This window comes from Marmota marmota, unplaced genomic scaffold (assembly GCF_001458135.2).
Source record: "Marmota marmota marmota unplaced genomic scaffold, marMar, whole genome shotgun sequence".
NCBI classification, from domain to species: Eukaryota; Metazoa; Chordata; class Mammalia; order Rodentia; family Sciuridae; genus Marmota; species Marmota marmota.
In genome coordinates this window covers 4,769,235-4,779,138 of record NW_026000068.1, presented here as the reverse complement: position 1 = coordinate 4,779,138, position 9,904 = coordinate 4,769,235, and the positions used below count along the sequence as shown (strand labels likewise).

Here is a 9,904-nt window from a genome sequence, read left to right as displayed (position 1 = left end):
GACAGTTGTTAATAGAAACCCCAGGTTTCAAAGTCACATTATAGTTGCTATTGATATTTAGATGCAGCAGGAAGGGACTCCTGGGATTTCCTATTTCTCTATTCCTCAAGAATAACCAAGAAGAGACCTCCATTTCTTTTATTATTAAAAAGGCAGATGCCAGAATCACCTTTTAAGCAGAATTACTAATAAAATCATCATCTTGATTCAATTCGTAGAGTTCAAGCTCGCTCTTTATTAGACTAGTTTTCATTTTGATTATGATAATGTCTTTTAAGCTTTACATGACTTTATGGGTTGGCCCTTAGAGAAACTGTTTTGTATGAGTTTTCTCGGGTTAGGATGCTTCGCACTGTGAAAGAGATCAGAGGGAGTCCATCAGCAGGGCTCCGAAGGGCTGGGCCCCTACTGCACAGCTCCCAGTATTCTCCAGAGATTTAGGGGCTCTTTCCCTGGCTGTCTTGCCTTCTTTCCCCAGCCAACATGCATAGGGGGAGGGGCAAGGGGGAGGGCAGCCCTCCCGCCCCCACCAGGACTGAGTTCTCAGACACAAGCAAACATGAGACCCAGGGAAGGCTTGATAAGGATGACCCACAGCCCCTTTGCAAAAGATAAGGTTAAAGAAATTGTGATTCACAGGGTATTTTGATGACTCTTAACCAGTCACATTTTAAAGGTTCATAATATATTCAACTAGTTACAATTAATGTAAGCTTGTCACAGATTCAGACTTTGGTAAGTTTCTTCATGTTATTTCTGTTTTTCCTTCATGGGGAAGCAGAGTCGCGCATATATGTCCTTAACCACCAAGGACCCCAGCACAAATGAATCTCTGCAGCAACTGATATTTATTCCATATGATTATAAGCAGTGCTTAGCTGACACCTTTTAAGAAGCAAACTGGGCACCCACACTGATACTCACATATCACCCTAACACATAAGTATCAGTAAGGCTAAAATAATTGTTTTTAACAATAGTGTGCACAAAATATCCAAGTTCCTAAAGTATCAATAGCTGCTTTTTAGTATCACAGCTATAATAGATTCTGAATTTTAGAAAAGTCTGATTCAATATAGGAAAATATCTTTACAATATTTTTCTAGAAATTTCCCCTTCAATTCCCAAGTGAAATGAATAGTTTCAACTTTACCTGTAATGATTCATTATGTGACAGCATTTCCTTATCTCCCTCACCAAAAAACTCAATAAAAATTATTGGGAATTCTTGCCAAATATTGTGATGGAGAATTGGTTTTTATTTTACAAAAATTATTTTTAAAGCAGCAATTTCTTCAATCTGAGTGCTTTCACCAATGTAATGATTATGTTCAAGAAAGCACTTTCTCAAGTTATTTTCAGAATCTTTAAAATGCCTTTTTCTTTTGCATATATAAGAAATAAAACAGCACTAATTATCTTTCTCCTACAGTTTGAAAGAATTAAAGCATTATTCTATTTCACACAACAGAATCAACAAGCTTAGGGGGAAGTTGGGCATATATTTGCCCAAACTGATAATTCAGGACCGTGTATCAGATTTGATGGATGCATCATCAACCCCCCAGGTCCTCCATGAATTATTCCTGAGAAGCACATCAAGCAACAGTACTCGGATGTCCACCTGCACCCGTGGGGACCAACCAAGCTACACCCGGCTCTTGGTTGGCTCTGGCTCCAGACTGCCCGGCGGCAGCTCGGCTCTGCTCCTTTTACTCCTGTGCTTCTTGCATGTGATTAAACCTCCACAAATCTCAGTTTCCTCCTCTGCAAAATGGAGTAACAGCAGCAGCCACCCTGTAGGCCGTTGCCAGGCTTTAGTGAAATGATCTGCATACAGCAGCTGGCAAGCAGCTGGCCCACAGAAAGCACCTGTGCATGTTCTCGATTCTTGTGTTGCTCTTCAGGAAATGGCAAAGTGAAGGGCATGGGTGTCTGCTCCGATAAAGGAATCTTGCAACAAGCATATCTATTTGGCACACACAATGTGTTGGACATTGTGTGCAGATAAGAGGCAACAAGAGTGTAAACATGTAGACACAATCTAGCAAAATAGGCTCAGAAATGAACAGTTCTCAGCCCAGAGGGGTTCAGAGGAGGAAGTCAGCACTTTGGAGAAGCAGGAAGGGGCCCTTTGCAGAGGAGCGGGGGAGACTTGGCAGGGTTTAGAAGGACGGTCAGGGGCTCGCCCAGTGGACAGGACTAAAGGACCTTCCAGACAAAGGGGATGGTGAGGGAGAAACCCTGGTGGGTGCCATGGAGCATGGAAGAGTGTGCCATGGTGGGCACTGCTGGGGCACATGGGCTGTAGTGTGCAAAGGTCATAATCAAGAGTCTCAGAAAATCAGGTCTGCGTTTTAGAGGAACCATGTGGGAGATGGCAGCAGGTAAGATGAAGGGACAGGAAGATGGTAGGGGCTCTGCAGGAATTCAGGCAGAGCATCCCTCTGGGTAGGGCAGCTCAGCAGCGGTCTCCCACTTCTGCAGCCGCACTTCCGCCCTGACTGGTTCCACTCTGTTCCTTCCCTTGCTTTTACAATCAGGTGTCGTTGGTTCCCTGCTCAGCTAATTTCCTCCCAGTCTCCCAGGATTAGTGGGCCAGGGAGCAGACCAGAACAGGACCAGGGACAATACACAGAGAGGTCATGACAAGAGTGTCATCGCTACAGTGCCCAATCATGGTACACCCTCAGCAAACGGGTGCTAAATGACCGAATGAAAGACGCCGCAACCATGAGGAAATAAATGAACAACTGGACCTTATGTCAGCTTGCCACCTCACTAGGCAGGGGCACCCCGTCGCTACTGGGAGGACTTCGGGCAGTAGAACAACTTCTTGGTGGGGTTGGGAAATGCCTGATCTTTCCACTTACTGCCAATGAAATGATGCTCAGAACAGGCCAACAATGTCAACGTCAACCCGACCACCCTCAAGTAGAGGGTTCTGAGAATTGAAGAAACTTATGGCCTCAGGGCCCCACCTGGCCCAAATCCCCAGTGCACATCCAGGCCACTGCCAACTGTCAGGTCCATGGATATTCAACAAACGGGAGCTTCTCCAAATAGGAACCAAGATGTGACTGTGAAGACAAAGATGAAGGGGGCTGCATTACTCCTCAGAGAGCAGGCTCTCAGTGCCAGCTGCCTCTAGGCACTCTCCCCTTTCTGTCCAGGCAGTCCTGGTCCACAGCAGGCCTCGACGCATGTGCTCTGCTAACCAACGGCCCTTCCTCAGTCTGCACACCCCAGGCCCCGCCCTCCACAGCTGGGTCTGCTGGAGGACTCAGGGAGCACATTTGCTTGCTCAGGGCTTACCCTCCCTCTGCTCTATGTGTTAGTAGTGGCTTCGGACGGTTCAGCTTTAGGATGGTCTTCTCTACAGTGCTGGGCTTTGACAGGCTGAGTCAGAGCTGCCCGGGGACAATGAGTGCCCTGAGAATCACTGGCAGAAAGGACAGGATCAACCTATGCCATCACTTACCCCTCTATCTTAGGGCCGCAACATCAATGCTTCATGGACATCTGGAATGTGGCTTGAAGAACCCACTGTGAGTGGCTGGTCAGTTTACATTTAATTATCATTATTTTTAACACAAAACCCACTTAAACTGGTTCCTTGTCTGTCGCCAACATGGCGCTAGGGAGTCTGCTTTACTTCTGCACCTGGATCCAGGCACCTGGATCCAGGCAAGTAGACGTCAGGGGATGAGAAAGGAGACATGGGGCCTCGGGGTCAGGCCATCAACTTATTGTCCCACGCGAGCTTCAACTTACTGTCCCAAGAGGGCACCTGCCCACAGACAGAAACAACAAACCTATGCTGTCCCTTCAAAAGAAAAACCACCCTTTCCCACACTTAAACCAGAAAAGCAAGCAAATACACATTTGCACCCTCTTCTTGCAGGTTCCAATTCTCAAATGTCACCACTCAGGGTAAAGGAGGCGGATCCTATTATTAACTGTCCTAAGAGCCAGGGGCGGGAGCTCTCTGGGGGAGCTCTCCAAGTTGGTGTGGGGCTATTTTTAGGATGCAGAGTCCTGTCTGTGTCCTCCTTGTGCCCTACTTGATAGAAGAACAAGTAGCTATTTTTTTCTCCGAATAGTCAGGCATATCAATACCTCAGACTGCACAGCCATGGTCGGTGGTAATCATCTGTCCCTGTTGAGAGCCACAGCCGAAGGGGCCCCAGCAAACTTGTTTTCTTTTAGTGCCTTCTGTAATGTTACATAATTTTTTCTTTAGCCATTATTGCCAGAATTCCTATCTTCATCCCAGTGCTGGTGAAGTCAAAGATAAAACCAATCTACAGCTTCTACAATAGCCATCACTGAACTGCTTGCAGAACTTGCCTGGACACATTGTGAGCTCACCTGTATGCATTGTGAACTATCTGTTGGTGCAGCGACTTGTGGTAGTGTTGGGGTATTTTTGCTGATGATGTCATCGGTGGTACAATTTTTCCAAAAGGAGCCGTCAATTGGCTTGGTGTATCTTCCTCCCTTCTGCTTGTCATGATTGTCCAGCTAAAATTTGGGGGCCAACAGAGGTGAGGCAAAGAACCTCACCCCCCCGCTGGTACAAAGACCTCTCCACAGGTGTGGCTGTATACTGGACCGGTAGTCAGTGACGGGTAAGATCCAATTGCAATGGTACCAACCTAAGGACCATATGTACTATTGGACAACCTAAGGCAGGCACGGTCCCTAAGCCACATGCTTGTTGTTTAAACAGAGAGGGGGAGATGTTGAGAGCCACAGCCGAAGGGGCCCCAGCAAACTTCCAGCTGCCGGCTGATGATTGGCTCACAGCGGCCCCAGCAACATCTAGCTGATTGGCTCCTCTGCTGTGATGCTCATTGGGCTGTTTCCGTGCCCTTTCAGACCACGGAGCTGCTCATTGGGGGACTTCTTTGGCTCCGCCCACGTGACCCAGCCAATCGGCCTCAAGAGCAGGAGGATTGTGGGAGGTGGAGAGAAGCTTGTGTGGGAGAGAGAGGCTTGTGGAAAGCCGGTGGTGGCAGTTGGGCTCTGAGGGTTTTTCCTGAGAGGCTGTTTTGTTTGGCGTGTGTGGTTCTAAAAATAAAGTTAGTTTCTTTTGACAAGTGGCTCCTGATTGTGCCCAGCCAGACTGCGGCATGTCCCCTCATGCTGCACAGGACAAAATGACAGTGACTCACAAGAACACATACCCGAGTCTCCTTGGGTGGATCAGATGGCGACGTCCCCTCTGTCCCTGTGGCACTGTTTACACTCTAGCTGTCCCCAGTTCCCTCTAAACACCTGAGTTTCTCTGCTCCCACCTGCAGGTGAGCTGAGCCTCCTGTGCCTCCCCACCTGCGTGAGGCTTCACTGAGGACTTGGTTTTCAAACCGGCAACAACTCTAGAGGAACAGGATGTGGTCTTGGCTAATGCTCTGCTGGTGCTGTTGATTCCTTCCTCCCAATTCATATGCTCGGTGCTCAGTCCTCAGGAGCCAGAGTGGGACTTTACTTGAAGATGGGGTCTTTAAATCAACTTAAATCAAGGTCATGAGGGTGGTCCTAACCTCACAGGACTGGGGTCCTGCTAAGAAGAGGAGATGAGGACAAAGACAATCAGGTGAGCAGGCAGGGAAGCCACCCCGCTCACACCTGGATCTTGGATTTCCAGCCTCCAGAGCTGTGAGAGAAGGAATTTCTGTCACTTAAGCCACTCAGTCTCTAGTCCTTTAGTACAGCAGCTCCAGCCAACTAACACAGTGCCTTTAGAACTTCTGTGTCAGTTGTAGCAGGTTAGAAGCCTACAAATTTCAGGAGCTCAGAGGGCTGATTGTCTTCTGCTCTTGACCAGAAGATGTGGTGATTTCATAGTCCCGGGTCAAGTGCTGCTTCCAGGTCTTGAACGTGGAGGGCCTTCTGGTAAGGGGCTTTCCTTGTGTCTGTGTGTGCGTGCTCACGTGCACGGTTCTCTGTGACACTGCGGTGTAGACTGAAAGTGCTAAAGCCGACCTTGGTGCGCACAACATCCCTGAACAAGGCTGAGCTGTCGGCCCTTTGCTCATCATCACACACAGACAGATGGTGTTATCTGTCACTTTTCTTTATTAATAGAACTCCAGGAACCAGTGCCGTTAAGTCAACATGACTGCCCTGCAATCCTCACTGATTTTTAATTCAAACTCTAAGACGCCGGGATGTTTTACTCCGGTCATTCTGTGCATCTTCTGCTGATGGCTGGCCTGTGTCTCTTCTCTGTGGATACAGTGATTGTCATTCAGGTCACAATGAACAAAGGACTGCCTGGAAACAGCAAGGTGCCTGGGAGCCTGGGCGTGACTGTGCCCTCTGGGTAGCTTTTGCTCCTGCTGGAGGGCTTCAGAGGCTGGCCGGGCACAGGAACTTCAAGCCCTAGGAAGTCAGCCTGACTCTGTGGCGCTGCAATTTCCTTTCTGTACAATGACCATCCACAGAAGGGCACCCAGGGAGGCTGAGCACGCTGCACGCTCAGCTGGCCCCGAGCTTGGCACAAGCCAGTGGGAAATGCTATCTGTGTGCTGACACCATTGTAATCAGCACTGTGTCCTGGCTGGTAGGGTTAGTTCTGAGGGACCGGGAGGAGTGAGGAAGTGTCACTCAGCTGCCATCTGGTTCCCTGCCACTAGCAATGTCTAATTAATTAAAAGGGGGACACTCAGGAGGTGTGCAGGTGAGAAAGCACAACAGTGAGTCAGTGTACAATCAAGTGGCTTTTTTTGGTCCCTGCTGCTCACACAGCTGCAAGGGCAGGGTGGCCGGCCACTCATGCTGCCATCTGTGTCCCACCCCTGGAGAAGAAGCCAGGACCCCACCAGGCTGTGCTCGCTTGTCCAGGTTCACAGTTCGCTCTTGGTACTCTGGGACTTGGAACTTCTGTAGGGTCCACTGTCTGCTGAGTTTCCTTTAGCTTTAAGACATAAATCTTACACTTTTCAATGTCAAAAATCCCACATGAAAACTATGAATTATAATCTTTTGTCTCAGTAAATGATAAAAGATACAAATGATGGTCCAAGAGGATACTTGTAACATTTTCCCAGCTCATTTTAAAGGCCCAGGGATTATTCATTTCAACTAAACAGAATAAAACGCCTCTGTTTAGTAAAGAAGGTTTAGTCACAGATGAGGGGATTGCGTCACTACTTCTACAGAGAAATTATCATAAGAAATCTATACGATCCTTTAATTTAAAACAGCCAAAATTCATACCACAACAGGAAAGAGATGTTGATCATGTGGGGCAAAGATTCAGTCAGGTAAAAATCTTCATGAAATGACTGAATTTCTCATATTATGTGATAAATCTAAACTTTTGTATACAAAGCTGCTAAGCAGATATTTTTGCAGTATTACACATGCAATCTTAAAATTGTTTTGAGGTTTCTCTAAAGATATAAAAGCAGGGTGTATTTAATTCAGAGTTGAGATAAGGTAAGTGTTTTCCTATAGGAAAGAGGAAAACATGCCTTTTCTAACTTTGCAGCTTAAGAGAATGGGTCCTAAAAAAGAAATCCCAACTAACAGAGGAACATAACTTCCATATTACAACTCTTTCTTTTAAAGTAATTATTGGTTTGATAGCATCCCAGTGCTTTCAACACCTGAGCAGGTATTTTGATTGCTTTCCCAAAGCACATTACCTTTAACTATGGAAATAATTTGGCAATTGCTTTATGCACAGTGAACAACCTACAAGTAGTGAATTTGCACAGGGACTCAAAGGCACCTGACACTGAGGTTACCTGAGACACTATCATGTCCTTCTGTGCATGAAACCCTAAAACATAAATGATGGTCCAAGTTCTTCAATCCTTTCTTTGCATTTTGGCAATTTCATGAGTACCACACCTTACTCTCTTTTGGAGAACTGTATGTTGGTTGAAACCAGCATGGAAAATGCAAAGAAATTGCACTGATATTTTAAAAAATGCTGAGCTTTAAACATCATTCCAAATGTCAATATTTAAATGTAATACATATGCTAGGTGGGAGAAGCTGAGTCCAGTTAAGATTTTATCAAATACATAAAAATGTTGATAATTGTTTTCAATACTGAAGCCTCTGATTTGCAAACTGAATGCTTGGCTCTCAATTTTGATTACAAAGAAAGTGAATGTACACACCAAGACTCGTCTATTTTAAGAGAAGCTTAAGGTTGCCAATAAGACAATTTATATTCATAGCATCAATGTAGAAATAGAAAAAAACCATTTAATCTACTAAGATATTTCTCTTTTTAAAAACAACTGCTTTATTTTTTGTTTAAATCTTTTTTCCCTGTTCTAGAATGAAGGCTGCAGTCCAAGATCCCCCCAAGTCTAAAATGTTAGGATTCGACTCTGTGATTCTATAGGGCAAAATTACAATTCTCTGCCTCTGACTTCAAAGACATATTTCCTATAAAGAATGAAAGACAATAACAGACAGGTCCAAAGAATTCTGATTATGTACAGTGAAATGAACAACAAGGCATTTATGTAGAATATTTTTCTACACTTGTATATAAATCGTGCTTGCTAAATAAACTGAGATCCAATGGCTTGTTTTCAATCACATGCACCTTGCAGTGGACCCAACATTCCACTATATGATGAGGAAGATGCTTTGACATTAAAGCATCAAGCCTTGCTCAGTTAAAGCTGTCTTTCTAGAGCTGTTATAGCCATCCTATCCCTAATTCAAGAAATAGGTAAAACCTGGGCCCTAGAAAAGATAAGAATTAAGTGACCTTCTCTGCTGGAGTTAGGATGCTATTTGTTTGGAATCCCAGGGGTTCCACCTCTAGTGAAATTGGCAGAACAAGCATCTTTTGATTAGTGTGAAACCCCCTGCAGTGAAGGGGTCAGAGGCAGCAATGGAAAGAACTGATCCCTCTGATAAGGAGACTGTATAAAGACCACAGGAGGTCATTCAGGGTCTTTTTTAAGAAAACAAGGATTCTCCATAAATACAAAAGACACCTAGGGAAATATTATTTTATCCAATAATGTTTAATATCATTTCAGGAGGACACCTCAGAATTTGAACACGTTCAAGAACATATAGTTGGGAAGATAAAACCAGAGGGCCCCTGCCTGCAGCCAGGCAGGACCACATCAGAAAATCCATTCTCTGCTTTCCTGCACTCTGGGGCTTCTTTCCCACAAAGCAGTCCCCTGGTGCAATAGGGGAGAAGACTCAGGTGACCTGCTTAGCCTTCCTCTCTGAGTTTAGTTAAATTCTTTAGCCTTGTCAACACCCAACCTCCACCCTGGGGACAAGGAAAAAACGGTTTAAAAGAGACCAAGACTTGGAGGGCTACCCCAGAGGTTCTGGAAAGGAGCAGGTACCAGCCAGGAAGGGAGCCTGGCTAGGGACTGCAGACATTGCCTTGATGGGGTCTGGCCGTGTCACTTAAGGAAGGGCTCAAACCACACTTCTGCCTCTCTACTCTCTAGAGAGATTTCTCAAGAACACATCTTTACAGGGGATGCTAAGAAGGAGAGAGCGGTGGAGAGGGGTCACCTGCAGGCAGCTGGCTCTCAGAAAGGCCAGAGGAGGAAACCTCTGTGTTGGGGGGGGGGGGCAGGGAGGAGGCAATATGCTGGGACAGATGCCTAGGTCGCGCTACACAAGAAGTTCCCACCTTCATAGATTACAGGGGCATAAGATGGGTTGAGTAGACAGGATGGAGAGGGAGAGAAATGGGGGAGGGCAAGGAGAACGGGGGCGACTCTAGAGGGTGGAGAAGGGGAAGGGAGGGCAGTATGCAGATGGGGGAGAACAAGAGAGGTTAAGGGCAAGAAGGAATAGAAGAGAAAGGGGAGAGGACATGGGAGGGAGGGAGAGAGGGAGAGAGAGAGAGAGAGAGAGAGAGAGAGAGAGAGAGAGAGAGAGAGAGAGAGAGAGA

The 9,904-nt window shown here is 46.2% G+C and overlaps 1 protein-coding gene across 2 annotated transcripts in view; it reads right to left on the bottom strand.

Annotated features, from left to right (window-relative positions):
* Ube2ql1 (ubiquitin conjugating enzyme E2 Q family like 1) overlaps nt 1-9,904 on the bottom strand; it is a 42,329-nt gene that overhangs the window by 30,608 nt on the left and 1,817 nt on the right. The window lies entirely within an intron of this gene.